We start from the raw sequence: 17,667 nt of genomic DNA on the forward strand, positions 1-17,667 counted from the left end.
ATTGTGAGAATTAAGTAAAATAATGGGTAGAAAACATTACAGTGCCTAGCACATAATTTTTAGTCAATAAATGCATTTTGAATGGAGAGATTAATGGTTGGGTTACTACCTCCTAGATAGGTAAATAAAGGGTGGGAAAGGCCAAAATAGAAGGTATCATCTTTGGAGTAACTTTTTAGAAAAATACAGAAAAACCAAGTAATCCAGGAAGCCTACTGGGTAGCTACTACATGGTCAGAAAATTGCAGGGAATGGCAAAAGGACTCAACCAGAAATAAGTAAAAGGTTGAGGGAGAGCAGAGGACTTAGATGGGGTAACAAAGGAAAGATAAGAAGCCTAACGATGACAATAAAGACAAAGCATACATGCAAAAAGATAAGGGGAGGCCGGGTGCAGTGGTTCAGGCCTGTAATCCTAGCTCTTTTGGGAGGCTGAGGCAGGCAGATCACTGAGGCCAAGAGTTCAAGACTAGCTGGGCAAACGTGGTGAAACCCCGTCTCTACTTAAAAAAAAAAAAATTAGCCAGATGTGGTGGTGCACACCTGTAATCCTAGCTACCTGGGTGGCTCAACCAAAGAATCCTTTGAACCCAGGAGGTGGAGATTGCAGTGAGCCAAGATCATGCCACAGCACTCCAGCCTGGGAGACAGAGCAAGACTCAGTCTCAAAAAAAAAAAAAAAAAAAAAATTTATTAAAAGATATGGAGTGAAGGAGAAGCAGAAGGTAAGAGACACAAAAACACAAAAATTTTAAAGTAGAATCGTATCAAATATTGACAAGATCTAAGATGCAGTCATACTGACAGATTGCTCCTAGCCTGAATCACATGAAATTGCAAATATTGGATTGTTTTTGACTAATAAAACGGATTAGGCCATTTTCCCATAATAAGCTGGATCTTTTTTAAAATAATAAACTCAAAGTCTGAAGGTTGCCTTTTAATATCATTTTACATTCTACCTTTGGCCTTGAATGCCTGAATGTTGTAGGGCTCATGAGTCAAAAAAATATACTCCTATTAAAGTCTCCTGGATATTCCCTGTAACACAACTTAGAAATTACTCCTGTAATTTATATTAAAAGAGATTAAATAATCTTCTTTGGCTGAATCTTTTCATTTGGAGTAACACAAAATTGGGTACAGTAGCAAATATAATGAATCAAGAGTCAAAAAGATCTGGACTTTTTTATTTTTTATTTTTAAAGAGACAGAATCTCACTTTGTAGCCCAGGCCGAAGTAGACTGACAAAAATCATAGCTCACTGCAGCCTGGAGCTCCTGGGCTCAAGTAATCCTCCCACCTCAGCCTCCTAGGTTACTAGGACCACAGGTCCCGTGCCCTGCTGAAAGACTTGAATTTAAAACCTGGTTCCAAAAAAATTTCTAGCTGGGAAATACTGATTTACTCAATCAACATCTTTGAATCTAAGGTTTTTTTCTCATCTGTAAAATGGGAATAACATTTGCCTTGTATAGTTATTATATCTATTAAATATAATGTATATAAAGTACCTAGAATGAGGCTTTATATGTAGAAGTTGGTGTTCATGGTTACAAAATAAGGAAACAGTTGTAAAAGTATAGTAGATGCAAATGTAAACTACTAGTATACAAATAAACATATAAAAGCAACAATAATTTATTGGGTGTGACAAGACTGAAATGCTGCTTGTATAATAACCTTCTCATTTAAAAAAATAAATATGGGAAAACAAGCATGGGCAAATGTTTGTCAACTGTGAACGGTTGTTTTCTTCCTCATTATTTTTGCCAATCTGACTTTTTAACTTCATCAATGCTCAAAGACGACAGAACATTCTCCAGATTAGTCATATCGATAACAGTAAATTTTTCAAGCTGGATAAGCAAAGGTCTCCTTACTGCTAACAGTGTGAGGAAGCAATGCTAGCTAAAATGAGATATGGTAAATATTTATGCAAAACTAACAGACCTTTACCCCACAGGGAGGCTGCAAGCATGGGAAAAAGCAGCTTCCCAGAACTCAGCATAGCGGATGTCTGCAGATCTCCCTAAGGGCTATAAAGTCTCTACATCTATAAGACATGCATGTTAGCCTCTTTGTAAATCCCAAACCTAGTAAAATTCTCAATACAATTCTCTAATCTTTCTCTACCTAGAAACAATACTTTACTCAATAAAAGATTTAGTTGGTGGGCTTCTTTTTTAAACCAACAATCTGCCTACCTCTCTTCTAGATTTTCTTCTAAATTTTCTGGGGTTACTAAGACAAAGAAAGAAAACAATATATAACCAAAAAGGGTTAAAAAATAACATACCTAAATATCTCTTAAGCAATTTTTCTCTCCATTTTATAAGATAAAAAGTGACTAAACTAAAATGATTCCTGCCACAGAATTTCAGAAAAAGGTCATTTACAAAGAAGAAAGGAGATTAAAAAGTAACATTGTTTTTCACTTTGGCCCATATGGGGTGTGTGGGACCCCTATGGTCTCTCTTCTTCCTAGTTAGTGTCAAGCTGGAATGCAAGAAGATGGCCAGTGAGAAGACTGAAATGCAGCAACATGACATCATGGTGGGGACAGTTATGATGTCAGGGGAACGGGAAAGAGGACTTGTTAATCCTGACTCACCCAACCACTCTGGGGTAGGACTGAGCCCTCTTTGAGCCTCATCTTTCCTATCTGTAATTGGGCTGACTGGGATTACAGGCTCTCTCTCAGAAAGCTCTCTCAGCCCTTGAGAATAGTGAAACAGGGATGTTCCCTCTTCTCATGGGCATCTCTGTGGGGCCAGGGTCTCTAGGCATCTCCTATCTTCTCCTCTCACCGCACCCCTAGTCTCTGGGGAGATCGGAGGCAGCCCCTCCAGGTAGGGTCCCGCTTCCTCCTCTGGGCTCCTCCTCTGGGACCCCATGGGGTTCTGGGGCTCTGTATGCTGCTGTGATTCCCCCAGCATCACCCAGCACAGGGCTGGGCATCCACCTGCATGCCAGACATTCCCAATGGGCTTTTCCTTTGCAGTACAAGATATCCTATAGGCTCAAAATTGAAATGCATAAACAGGTAACTGTGTTAGGGATAACGGTGTTCAGAGGGCAGGTGGAGGTCTGGAAGCCATGGGAGGAACCCAGTGTAGGAAGTCTGGGACAAAGCTGACCCCGAGCATATGGGTCTTGCCTTGAAATCTCTGCAGAGGTCTCAGAGGGCTGATGTGGGATAAAGGAGACAGATTTCAGTCTCAAGAAAGAAAAATGATTCTCACATTTTGGAGACATCATCTTGTAGCTGGAGCCATCCAGAGGAGAGGCCGGCAGTGGGCAGGGGCCAGGTATCCCTATCGAGGAGCGTTCATAGCAAAGACGAGACAGCGAGATCAGGGAGGCTGTGGAGGTGACTCGTATTCCAGGAAGGGACTGGATGGATAGTCTTGAGGGTCCCTTTTAGCCCAAATCTCAAGTTTTGAGATGGACCGCAAGAGTCTGTTGCTGTTTTGAAGGTTTTCAGATTGATCCCAGTAGGACTGGCCATAAGTTTCTGAGATTGTTCCTACATCCCTGAACTTGATCCCATAGTTCAGGCTGACTGCACCATTCCAAGATACACCTCAAGATTCTGTGACTGTCCTCAGGGTTCTGAGATTGACCCAATGGTATAATGCCAGGCACAAGGTCCTGGGATTCCCCAAGCTTCTGAGTTTCACATGAAGGTTCTGAGACAGACCTCAAGTTCTAAGATTGATGACCCCTGTGTGCTGAGATGTGTCCCAAGGTTCTGAGGCTGTCCCCAAGCTTATGAGTGTGATCTGAAGGTTCTGAGATAAACCAAAACTTCTGAAATTGACTCCAGTGGTTCAATCCTGAAATCATAAGATTAACTGATGGTTCCTAAAGGGATGAGGAGGTCCTCAGATTCTGAGTTTGCTGGACTCTTAGATTCTGTCCATCAGAATATTAGAACCAACAGGTAGAGCCTTGGGTCAAGGATCCAGGTGAGTGGGAAGAAGAAGGGGGATGGGCTGGGAGTATAGGGCACCTGGGGTACTCACCCTGGCATGCTTTCCCAGGTGTATGGGCTATGTTGGTTCTGATGTAGGCAGGAAGAGGCCTATCTGCCTGGAGCACCATGTGGTCCCATAAGTGCACGCAACAGATCCCCTTATGGGGAGGATGACAATAGGTAGCGTGCAGGCCCTGGGAAACTGGTTCCACCCTCCTGAGGATGGGAGACCCAAACCCCAGCCAGACAAACCAAGCACACCTGTAACTCAGGCAGAGGCAAAGCACAGGGTCACTGCCACACACCCCTTTCCCCACCCACAGGGGGAAAAGAAAAAAAAAAGTGTTTTAAGGCTCAGAAGATGCCTCTATAGCTATAAAAGACAAAACCTTTTTTCTTTAAATGGCAGAAAATATAAACCAAATGATAAAGATAACACTATAACAATGCAAATACAATATTATCTCCACTGCCACTTAAACACACACAGATTCTTGGTAAGAAAAAACTTCAGCCCAACTTACTCATATAATTTATGCTTCCAAAGGTCTGATTATCTACTATTAATATATAACATATATGAGATAGGCCTTAAACTTCTTAAAAGAACTTTAAAATAATTATGATGGAAAATGATCCATAAGCAACACAGATGAGGCATCAAAAAAGTCCAAGTTTACAATGTGTATATATTTAAAGCAGTTAATAACAAGCCTAAACACAATGTTTAGGTTCACTCTTTAGAGCAAATGAGACAACATTCCTCATGTAAGAAATCTGGAAAAGAAAATAGGTAAAGCAGGTGATTAAGAGTACAAAGAATAAGATGTAGTTATTAAATTATAATGTAAAGGCAACACTTTAATGGTACTGTTGAAGACAAAATCTACTTTCTGGGTTTCATCCAACTGATTGATCTAGATGAGCCAATAACCATAAGCAGGACTGTGACGAGTAGTTTCAAAAAAGTGGGCATTGCAGTAATAATCCCAAGTCTTCTGTTTAGAAAGTATGTCAGCTTGGGTATTAGAGAACCTCTCAGAGGCTCATTTTTCTCAGTTTTAAAACAGAGGCAGTATTAAGCTTAGTTGAAAGGTTAAAAAAGACAATGCACAGGAAGTACATAAAACAGTGTGCAGTACTTAATACGTACTCAATAAATGTAATATCTGGCCGGGCGCAGTGGCTCATGCCTGGAATCCCAGCATTTTGGGAGGCTGAGGCAGGCAGATTATCTGCGGTCAGGAGTTTGAGACCAGCCTGGCCAACATGGTGAAATCCCGTCTCTACTAAAAACACAAAAATTAGCCAGGCGTGGTGGTGGGTGCCTATAATCCCAGCTACTCGGGAGGCTGAGGCAGGAGAATCTCTTGAACCAGGGAGGCGGAGGTTCAAGTGAGCCAAGATCATGCCACTGCACTCCAGCCTGGGGCGACAGAGCGAGATTCCATCTCAAAAAAATAAATAAGAAAAATTAAATTTAAAAATAATATATATATTCCTTTCCTACATCCCAAGTATCTTGATAGGCCTAAATTTCACCTTAATTTCACCTTTTTTTTTTTTTTTTTTTTTGAGACGGAGTCTTGCTCTGTCGCCCAGGCTGCAATGGCGCGATCAGAGCTCACTGCAAGCTCCGCCTCCCGGGTTCGCGCCATTCTCCTGCCTCAGGCTCCCGAGTAGCTGGGACTTCAAGTAGTGACTAAAACAATGCCCAATCCTTAAAATGTTACTTCCTCTATTCAAAAGCAATAAACATCTAAAACTTCTTAGATTTCAACTTACACCAATGCCTTTTCCATTTTGGTCTAAATAGTTCACTGAAATATAACTAAACTGAGAAATAAAATAAAAAGGAAAACATAAAAAGACGGTATATGATAGAAAGTAACCACAGTTCCTTTAATTTGGAAATAATATCAATTTAATCATTATTATTTCATTCCACAACTTCCCCCAAATACACATACTTCTCACTTTTTTTTTTTTTTTTGGAGACAAGAGTCTCGCTCTTTCGCCCAGGCTGGAGTGCAGTGGCGCGATCTCAGCTCACTGCAAGCTCCGCCTCCCGGGTTGACGCCATTCTCCTGCCTCAGTCCCCCGAGTAGCTGGGACTACAGTCACCCACCACCGCGCCCGGCTAATTTTTTGTATTTTTAGTAGAGACTGGGTTTCACTGTGGTCTTGATCTCCTGACCTCGTGATCCGCCCGCCTCGACCTCCCAAAGTGCTGGGATTACAGGCGTCAGCCACCGCGCCCGGCCACATACTTCTCACTTTAATCTTCAGCACAGATGAATAAATATCACTCTATCAGGTAAATATCTTCATTTTAAAATATAATTCAGCAGGTAGCAAGAGCTCAAAATAACAGCCAAGACAATGACCTACACGGAACAGGTATTCAATATTTACTGAATAAATAAATGAACTAATGTTAATAAATACAGAACTGGACAAATTCTGAGTGATCGAAGGCAGATTTAAAAGTATACTGCCAATCCAAACTATCTAACCCATTTTGTGAAGAGATGTTCCACAGTCTGAATTGAAATAACTCTTTTAAATCTATGCCTCACTCGCAAACGCATTTAATTATAAAAATAGTCTGAAATATAAAAGATAAGGAATTATTGTCACAGCAAGGGAAAAAAACTATCTTAGCCGCAACTGCTAAAAATACATATGGATTCAAAATGATTTTACAAGCACAGACAAAAGTTCTAGGAAAACCTAGCTAATTCCTGAGGTTTAAACAATAACAGCTACTATAACTTCCTGACCTCTCTCTTACTATGTGCTAAGTACTTACACACACTCTCATCATTTAATCTTCATGACAATTCTGCAAAGTAGGTATTATTCCCATTTTTACGGATGAGAAAATTAAACTGCTAACGAGAGGTAAATTTGCCCAAGGTCTCCCAGCTAGTAACAGAACAAATCTAACACACCAAAACCCAGGCTCTTTTCTCTGTATCATCCTTCAGTTCCCTTCCACTGCTCCTTTCTTACAAGGGCTAAAATATATAAATAAATACACACACACACACACACACACACACACAACATTAAGGGCTAAGATATCTTTTCCTTTAAAAGCTACTTTTTATCTCTGACAAAAATGATAGCTTCAAAAAAAAGTTGGCCAGGGAGTCAAAATCAATGTAATTACTATTACATATCCATATAGTATTTGACTTACTTTCTATATTTGGAAACAGAATTGTACCTTGTATCCTTTTAAGCTATAATTGTATGGTGAGAAGCTTCTCCTTTTTTACTGTTCACATCCAGGCAACACACCCAATTCAACTTTATAACTGTCTCAAGAATTCTAACCATGCAGGGCTTCTTGGTAAATAGAGTAACTACTATACAGACCTCAAACTTTCCCCCAAATTGTGCAACTAACAATTGCAACTAAAATGCAACCAAGGTACAAGTATATTATCCTAACAAAGGTACCGGTTGGGTATCCCTTACCCAAAACGCTTGGGGCCAGAAGCGTTTCATCTTGAATTTTTTTATATTTTGGAACATTTGCATAAACATAGTAAGATATCTTGGGAATAGGACCCAAGTCTAAACACAGAATTCATTGTTTCACATACACTCTATATGCACAGCCTGAAGGGTTTTTTTTGGTTTTTATTGTTTGGTTTTTTTTTTGAGATGGAGTTTCACTCTTGTTTCCCAGGCTGGAGTGCAGTGGCATGATCTTGGCTCGCTTGAACCTCCACCTCCCTGGTTCAAGTGATTCTCCTGCCTCAGCCTCCTGAGTAGCTGGGATTACAGGCATGCACCACCATGCCCAGCTAATTTTGTATTTTTAGTAGAGACGGGTTGTTTAGGCTGGTCTCAAACTCCTGACCTCAGGTGATCCACCCGCTTCGGCCTCCCAAAGTGCTGGGATTACAGTCTTGAGCTACCGTGCCTGGCCCCTACCTGAAGGTAATTTTATACACTACTGTAAATAATTTTGTGCATGAAACAAAGTTTGCATTATGTACTTATGTGTAGAATTTTCCACTTGTGACACATGGCACCCAAAAAGTCTCAGATTTTGAAGCATTTCTGATTTTGGATTTTTGGATTAGAGTTACTCAACCCATACTGACAAACTATTACCTCTAGAACTAATGTCCTCAATTGTGATACAACAACAGAAAAACAATATGAATCATGGCAAGTCAAAGTTATTCTTCATGGGCAAATTTTTATTTATTTATATTTTAAATAGACTATACTGTCCCAAGTAACCAAAGCCAGAATCAACTCCACTGATTCTGAAAAACTGGTTTTTCCTTCCCAAGAAAAACTCAAAATTAAGTAATTTTATTTACAAGCCAATGATAGCTACTTTTCTACTGTAGTTCCTACATGGACTCTGAAATGAGACTAGCAATATAATATAACTAGAAAAAACTAAAGCTATTTGGATATCTATAAAGACTAGTGTAATATAAGTGTCTCTGTACACAATGAAAGTAGTTAAGAAAATAAAATTAATTTGATAGTGGTACTATACCAAAATATTTCTATCATGTTATATACAATAATTTAATTCCTAAGCTGCACAAATCCTCTTCTGCTACCTCATTGTCACCTGAAAATCTACAAACTGAAGAGAGTATATCTGTTTATTTTGTGTCCCACTGTTTATTACCTAACCCCCCGAAAAAGAATGTCCTGTGAAACTGTAATCCTAGATCCATAAGAGAATGCCTCATATTTCCTACAACCATGGAAATGACAAACTTACTGGTTATACTGAATGTTAATAAAATCTACGACATCTTGAATCAAAATGGAGGCTTTCAGGCCCTCAAGACAAACTAACGTGAGCAGCTGAAAGTGGCATTAATGATTTCTACACTAAAATTAGATAGATGAATTTCTTTACTTTTATATCATCTTAGAGATCATCTTAAAGATATGATAGATCCTTTCTCCGCAGAGCAAATGGCATGGGTGAACACAGGATTTTTATAAATGATTTTGATGTTCTTCTCCAAAGAAAATAACATCACCGAGAGCTCCCAGAAGACTTGGAGCCATTAAGAGCTGGGATTCCTTTCAACTGGCATCATTCCAACAGAGGCTCAGTGAGAAATGAAACCTCTGCAAATCAAATCTGTTGCAATGTTATTTTTTCCAGAGGTTAATTACCTGCTTCTGCTACACACACACACACACACACACACACACACACACACACACACACACACAGAGAGAGAGAGAGAGAGAGAGAGAGAGAGAGAGAAGGAGAGGCTGGAAAAGTAGATGACATTCTGTAGTAAGCCTCCTCCAGAAATACTCAAAATGAAATCAAAACAAGGTCGGGCTGTCAAATTCTAGATACACTCTATTAACGTGCTCTGCTGCTTGATACCTGTCAGTCTATAGTACTATTACCTCAAACTATCAGACAGTAATAATTTACTATAAGAAGTCACACTTTCAGACTTTATCTCTTAAAAATACTTAGTGAAACACTTGTTACTTAGTGAAATACTTGTAAGTGAAATTATAGTATCCAAAAACTGCTTCAAACTAATCCAGTGAGAAGGGGGGAAAGAAAACAGATAAACCAACATTGTCCCTACATTGTTAACAGCTGAAGTAATGAAGGGACCATGGAGGTTAATGACACCATTCTCTGTACTTTTGTTTATGTTTGAATTTCCCACTTTAAAAAAAAAAAAAAAACTTTCATGGACTCCAAATAACCCATTTAACAAGCATTTACTGAACTTGTTGATGTAGACTATATTATTCTTCCAAATTATTTAACCTCTACTTTCCTTAAGAGGATTATACAGCCTTATCTGTTATTATGCAACTTGCAGTGCCACCTGTGGAAGGACTATATACATCCCTACCCCACTGACAGTGAGCTCTGACCATATGACTTGCTTTGGCCACGGACATGTGAGCTGGTGTGATATACACCATGACTGAGTGAAAGCTTTAAGAGCCATTGTATGCCTGCATCTGTTTTTTTGCTCTTTCCCTCATCCACAATAATGGCACAGCCAGACAGGAGATGCTCCTTGAGCCAGGGTTCCAAAATAAGAAATGTGAAGCAATGCTGCAGTCAATCCACAGACAACAAGGTGTAACAAAAGCAAGAAGAAAAGCAGTGTTGCAAGCCACTGAAATTTCATAGTGTTGCTATAGCAGCATAACCTAGCAAAAGCTGACAGATACACTTATTATGGAGTAGGTGCAAAAAATAAAATTATAGGCTGGTATATTTTTTAAATGTTTCAGAAGATAAACCACAAAAATTTAAATACTGTTACCTATGAGGAGAGGGTATGAAAACTAACAGGTGTGTAGGAATACTTTTTTTATACCATTATATATGATTTGAATTTTGTGTGTGTGTGTGTGTGTGTGTGTGTGTGTGTGTGTGTGTGTGTATGTGTTTAACCTGAGCAGCAGCATCTGGGTAGTTGGATCATTTGGGCCGTTTATTTTTCTTCCTTCTGCTTTTCAGTATTGAAAAATAAAAATATAATAAGGCTACCGGTAATTACTTAAAAACGAAGAAGAACTATTCTTATACCCTTGAAGAACTCAAGTATTAGCTAACGATTCAGCTTTAAATAAAGCCTCTCCCTGCCCCCATTCATTGTTAATTTTTTTAATGTCCAAGGCTAAATACTCTGTGTGTGTGTGTGTGTGTGTGTATATATATATAGGAGTATGTCATATGCATTTCTATCAGTTTGCTCAATTTCAGGTTTCAGCAAAGCAATATAGTGTTTTGTATATGGATGGTACAGTTACTAATCTCAAAGGAAATTCTCACAATTTCATTATTTTAGTATGCCAGTTAAACTGGCAAAGAAGTTTGCTCTTGTCAGGGTTGTCCAAGAGAGAGAATACAGTTATGGGTTCTTAGCTTCTGTTTCTGGTTGGGCTAGTAAAGCCCCTTCCTCATCCCTCTTTTCCGTTTTATCACTAGAGACAGAAACTAGAAACCATGGCTTCAGGCTGCTGAAAGCCTAAAACAAAACAAAACAGAAGAACAACAGCAAAATAAGGCAGGTTGGACAAGCTTGCTAGGTGTCAAGTTTGGTAAATATGCCTTAACCAGTACTAGAGCAAGGAATCTATTAAGGAAACTCTTATAGGGTAAAATTATAAAGGAGCATTGAAAGAAGGGGGAAAAAAGGGGAAAAATTCTAATCATGACTCTTGTGATAAAACAACACTTGAATGGTTACAGAAATCAAGTTTGATAGAGTAACACTTCACTACATGAACATGTTTTAACTTCAAGAGAGCAATATCTGAACAAAGCAGTAACCTGCAAATGACTAAGAACATGTCTGCACTTTTCATCCCAGGATCTCAAAGCACTTCACAAACATTAATTTAATTCTCGTATCAGCTGAGAGGTAGTGATATAATAATACATCATTATAACCATCTATCCTGCCAATACAAAATATTTAAATACCTCTTCAGCAGCATTTGCCCTGAGAAGGTCTTGCTAAACAGCCAATAAAACAGGAAATAGGCTGACAGTGCATGTGCCACCAACAATCTCTGAAAAGATCAGACCTTCACCCACAAGAACCACTTCCTCTGAGTAAACCACAGAGACTGTACTGGGCAAACCACAACATATCAGCTTGTGTCTGGAACATAGGCAGATAACCCGTCTAAAATCTATGGAAGGATATGTCTAAGCATCTTCACAAGATTTCTTGTGTATTAAGTGTATTTGGGGTATCTGTTACTCTTCTGGACAACATATAGCCACTTTCTGCATTACAAGATCAATTTCAGGTATCAGTCCTTCAGAGGCTGATGAAGTCTCCAGTTTGTTGTTTTTTGTTTGTTTTGTTTTGTTTTGAGACGGAGTCTTGCTCTGTCATCCAGGTAGGAATGCAGTGACGCAATCTTGGCTAACCGCAACCTCCATCTCCCAGGTTCAAGCGATTCTCCTGTCTCAGCCTCCCAAGTAGCTGGGATTACAGGCATGTGCCACCTGGTCCGGCTCATTTTTGTATTTTTAAAAGAGACAGGGTTTCACCATGCTGGCCAGGCTGGTCTTGAACTCCTGACCTCAAGTGATCTGCCCGCCTCGGCCTCCCAAAGTGCTGGGATTTACAGGCGTGAGCCACTGCACCTGGCCAGTTTTTCTACAACAAAATAATCTACATTTTTTTGAATCCACAAAAGATCTACAAAGTCCTCTTTGATCTTTTGAGTGTATGAATGTAAAATCAACATTTATATGTAATATTTGACAAAAACTGTAGTATCAGAGCATACCTTTAAATGACTCTAATGTGTTATATAACACCAAAAGAAAAAGCAGTGTGACAAGCAGCTAATTGAAAGCATTAACTAAAACCAGGCTTTCTTATATAGTTCCAGTTTCTGCATGAATTGTTACTTGCAGTCCAAGACAGGAAACCTACTTTTCATCGTCCAGTCGATTTGCTTGTCTCTAGACACTGAGAAGCCACCCAGGCCTGTCATGTGACTATGATCTCAAAAACCAGGACTCAGCATTTGAATTAGTAAAAGATCCTGTTTTGGTATGAATCTGAACTGCATTGGTGCATGCTAAGTCAAGAGGTAAAGTTAGTGTATTTTTTCTTTTACTAAAAGTCAACAATATATGCTCATGTAATTTAGACACAGCCTCTGTCCAGGCACTAGCTTCACAGGCTTCTATTGGAGTTAGAAGCTGCCTTACGGCGGTCTTTCCTATATGACTATCTTGATGATTCCAGATATTCTAAGTTGAAAAAGTAAAATGCTCTAAATTTGGCATGTTTGCAAATTTTAATATTACCAAAATACAAAATATTAATATTAGCAAAATACAAAACAAGGACATCTATTTCAATAATTTGAAACTAAATTAGTACCAAAGAAAATATGCTAATAAAATATTCAAAAGGTCTACAGTCTTATAGATTTTATAACAATCTAAAGATGCACTTTTTCTATTACTGTGTCTTGTCATTAACAATTCTTGTAAATACAACAGCAAGAAAGTAAAATATTTCAATTTTCACAATATCCAGTTTACTGAAAAAAATACTGCTAAGCATTGCTATTTCACTAATACGTGGAAATAAGAGGAGACAAAACTATAAGGTAAAAATACACCAAACAATGAGGAATGTTTTCACCTACAATTTAAGATAATGGACTGAAAAACCACTAGAAAAAATAAGAAACTTCCTGATGTATTTCATCATATTGCAACAAGATGATTTTCAATCAAAAGTGGCTTACATTATTTCTACCCTACCCTTTTGTCATAGAATTGATAACATTTGTTACACTGAGGGTACTCATATTTGAAAGAATCGCTTTGTAAAAAGCCTTTTAGAACATGAGTAATTGCTTAATTAGTTGATTTGGTAATCATGCTGTTTGTATAAATCTGTTTCATTTGACTGTGACATATCTCGTATCCATTCTAAAGACTATCGAAAATAAAATTGAATCAACATGACCTTGAGAATCTCTCTACCCATATTTTTGCACTAGGAGGGCAACTGAGAAAAAAGCTAATAAAATGTTAAGAGAAACAAGTTGATTTTTAGACAATGGATCAACAGAAAGCATACAGCTTGGCTAAGCAAAGAGTAAGGGAAGGGGACCAGAAAGCATAATGAATAACCGTCTGAAACATTTAGAATCATACCATACAAACATAAAATGGGAGGAGAGCATTATTTAGCTTGGTACAGCAAGTACATACAAGTAACAGGACAACTTAAAAGAAAAGTTAGACCTAAAGATCAGGAAAAACTTCCTGACAGCAAGATCTATCAGATTGTGCTTCAGTCTCCTGAGGAAGTGACAAAAGCTTTATCCTCAAGAGATATTTAAAATTAGAATGGGTAAGGTACTAGAAAGTATGCTGTAAGAGAAAAATGCAACTGATTTCATCAAGCTGGAGAGTTACTAAAAGAAAAAAGCACAGAAAAATACAGTACAAAGAAAGACAATAATTTAAAACGAAAAAAAAAAAAATGGGGGACTTGAGAGCCAGAAAATCAAGGCTAAAACTTGGATCTGTCCTTTCTAGTTGCATAATCTTGACTTAAACTGTATGAGTTAGCTTAAAGTGTAAATGACAGAAACATGATCTGCCCAGTACTGAACTGAAAATATTGTAAATGTTAAAGAATTATACTACTACAGGATATCATTACATACATAATGGTATTTTACTCAAAAGAAGGCAAAAATGTAATTTTGTTGATTTAAAAATTTTAATTCACATGGCACTATTCTGAAAACCTGTAATTATTATAAGGGAAAGGAGCACGTCTTCAAATAAAGCTCAAGAACATCATCAAAACCAAGTTTTCACAGAAGAGACCACAGGAAGTTAAGCTACTATTCCTGAAAATGTGTCATGGTCAATTTCTAGGAAACAAGAAGTTATATAAGACACATTTCTAATAATCTCAGACAACCATGATGCAAAAGAGTCCCTTCAATTCCCTGGGAACCAGTATGTTATCTTGCTGTTTCTGTGACCCATATCAGTTTGGGAAGCAATTCACTCCTACCTCTGGATGACATTTAGAAGAGGCAACCACATATGTATAATGAAATATTTTCCAACTGTTTTCCCTGGAATCGCAATGCTCCACAGAAAAATATATAAAATTCACCATTTACGGATTCCATGAATGTTCACCTCAAATTTCATTTCTTAAACTAAAAATTCAAACTTAGTTAAAAAACAACAGTAACAACAAAAAAAACCACTGGGCTCGATGGCTCCAGCCTATAATCCCAGCACTTTGGGAGGCCAAGGCGGGTGGATCACCTAAGGTCAGGAGTTCAAGACCAGACTGGCCAATGTGGTGAAACCCTGTCTCTACTAAAAATACAAAACTTAGCCGGACGTGGTGGTGGGCGCCTGTAATCCCAGCTACTCGGGAGGCTGAGGCAGGAGAATCGCTTGAACCTGGGAGGCGGAGGTTGCAGTGAGGAGAGATTGCGCCACTGCACTCCACCTTGGGTGACAGAGCAAGACTCAAAAACAAAAAACAAAAAAAAACCTACATGTTAACTCAATGATATATACATGTTAACAACTGGAAACCACCAATGTGTTAAGTGGTATTCCAGGGTTAACATATTTTTGTAATGATTTCAAATAAAGCTTCTCTTGTCACCTCACTGAATATGAGCGTCATATAAATGTACCATTAATCAGGAAGATTACAACACTGTACTTTCAAAAAAAGTTACTTTAGACTCTGCATGTTGACTCATGTAAAACTGTACAAGTGAATGTACTATTGCATACTTTCATGACTCAAGATTTTATACTGAACTAAAAAGGCAAAGACAAAACTGAATACAAAACACTGTGATCTTTAGCCCCCATTTCAATTTTGTACTTATCGACTGGCTGACTTTACAAGAAAAGGTTACAAATAATTTTACCTTGCAGACAGATGACTCACGCAATGTTGAAAATAACATATAAACATGAGTAGCTCTTTTTTTTTAATCAAAAGCATTATATAGCAATTTTGACAGAAAAAAGTATCATTAATGAAAATGCTAATTGCTGGGTACAGGCATATAAAGTCACAGGTTTCCACACTCACTTAAAAAATTTGCTTAAGTTAAACAGCTTAAAGCTGAATTCAGTGCTTTAAAAAAATTAAATCAAAAACCTGTCTTTATCTATAAATCAAAAACTACAAAATTCATAAGCCCTAGACAAAACAAAGTCCATTTATTTCAAGGAAGAACCTTATAACTTTCCTACCTGTACTGTCCCTGAAAATTCAATGTTATAGACACTGGCCTGAAATCATTTACTGAGTCTACTGAAAGGGCATTCTCTCCTCTCTACCTCTCAGAAGAAACTCCAATTGCTATAGGACTCCTAAATTATCAGGGATACAAGAAAGACATGTAGGAGGACTGGAAACAATTGGGATATATTTTAAGACTAAATGCAGCAATCAATGCAGACTATAAAGCAGCAATCAGACATTTCTACACTTGTCAAGTGCTCATTCTAAATGATGAAAACTACAGACTCCAGGGCTCATAAATGGCTCAGAATTTTTTAAAAAGCTGTTTGGATATACTACATAGAAGTAATAGCTACCATGAACATAGTTTGAGTTCAAAGTTTTTTAAAAAGTTCGAGTTTTAGGTTTTAAGAAAAGGGGTGCGGACTGGGGAGTAAAAGATGAAGGGAAAGAGAAGAGAGCAAGCAAAATGTGTTGATTTAACTGCAAAATAATAACAGGATGTAACAGAGTTCTGAGTATCCAAAGTGACCAATCAGAGCCTAAACATAGCTGAATTCCATCCCAGCCCCAGCACGTCCCTAACACAAGAATAAAACCCTTATCTTGTTCAGCCATGTGTCGCCTGCCACAAACTGCAAAACAGAACAACGCCCAAAACCAGCTAGTCTGATTTCAACTGAGGACAGACAGACTCTGTAGTCAGAAGCACCACAATGAAAGAACTCTAACTCACACAGCTGGCCTGGTGGTTCTGCACACTCTACGAAACAAAGCCATACCACATACAGCACTTCAAACTTGAAAGGATCTCTATCTAAAAAGCTACACTGGCGCTGTTAATTTTCCAATAGCTCTAGAATCAGCAAAATATACCTACAGTTAACAGTTAGACACTGCAAAAAAAGGACGAGGTACGGCTGAGAGAAAGCTAGAAACTATTATATACTCATAACTTTGTTAAGACACCTTGGCAGAGAAATACTACTAAACCAGTACCTCCAGATTTCACCACAACATATATTCAAATTAGGAACAATTACTATCTTAACAGCAAACAGATGCTTTATATTTACGAAATATATTTAAATGTGGTCAAATAGGAATAATTCTTAATAAAAAAAGACCCTAGTAAAAAAAATTCCTATGAAACAGGTCTCAGTAGTGCTTATTAATTGGCTTTCCAAGGTTCTTTTCTTGAAAAAAAAAAAAAATGTAAAATTAGGCAGCAGCACCTGAAGCTATTCAAAAAACATTAATGCCCAAACCAATCTGCAGTTTGTAATCTTACAATATTCATTTTGTAATCTCTTGTGCCTAGCATAGTGCCTGGCAAAAAAAAACAAAAAACAAAACAAAACAAAACAAAAAAAACAGGCTTTCAACAATTTCATCCTTATTGAATGTTTATATGCCATCTAAGTTATAAAGAGGATAGAAGTCCCAAGATTCTATTTCCAAGATAACGAGAAGACAAGGAAAATCTCTGAGAAGCAATGCTGAAGAAAAATCATTACTTGAGGGCTTTTAACTCACTTGTGTGTGGAATGAGTTCGTTCTGTTTCTATAAATTAAACACCTCAGCATCGCAATGAAAACCAACATTACATTAGTTCCTAAGACTTTTGTTTACAGGCTCAACAGAAAGAGCCATAATTGAAAGAACCAGGAAAACAATTATCCCCACACCCGTAAAAGTGACTTCTCAGAAGTGAAACACCCTGAAAGGGGAAAAATGGGGATAACCAGAAGAAAGCAAGATAAGCATTGTCAATACTTACAGTAAGTGTATTCTTGGAAAAGTTAAAAATTATTTCATTGAAAATGAAAACCCACTTTGAAAAATACACAAAGAGTAAATATAAATGCTTTAAATATTTAACGGACTCTTTTAAGTGAACATTCATGTG

The 17,667-nt window shown here is 37.9% G+C and overlaps 1 protein-coding gene across 4 annotated transcripts in view; it reads right to left on the reverse strand.

Annotated features, from left to right (window-relative positions):
* Positions 1-17,667, reverse strand: part of ARHGEF12 (Rho guanine nucleotide exchange factor 12) — a 147,566-nt gene that overhangs the window by 127,873 nt on the left and 2,026 nt on the right. The window lies entirely within an intron of this gene.

The sequence above is a fragment of the Papio anubis genome, chromosome 12 (assembly GCF_008728515.1).
Source record: "Papio anubis isolate 15944 chromosome 12, Panubis1.0, whole genome shotgun sequence".
Taxonomy (NCBI): Eukaryota; Metazoa; Chordata; class Mammalia; order Primates; family Cercopithecidae; genus Papio; species Papio anubis.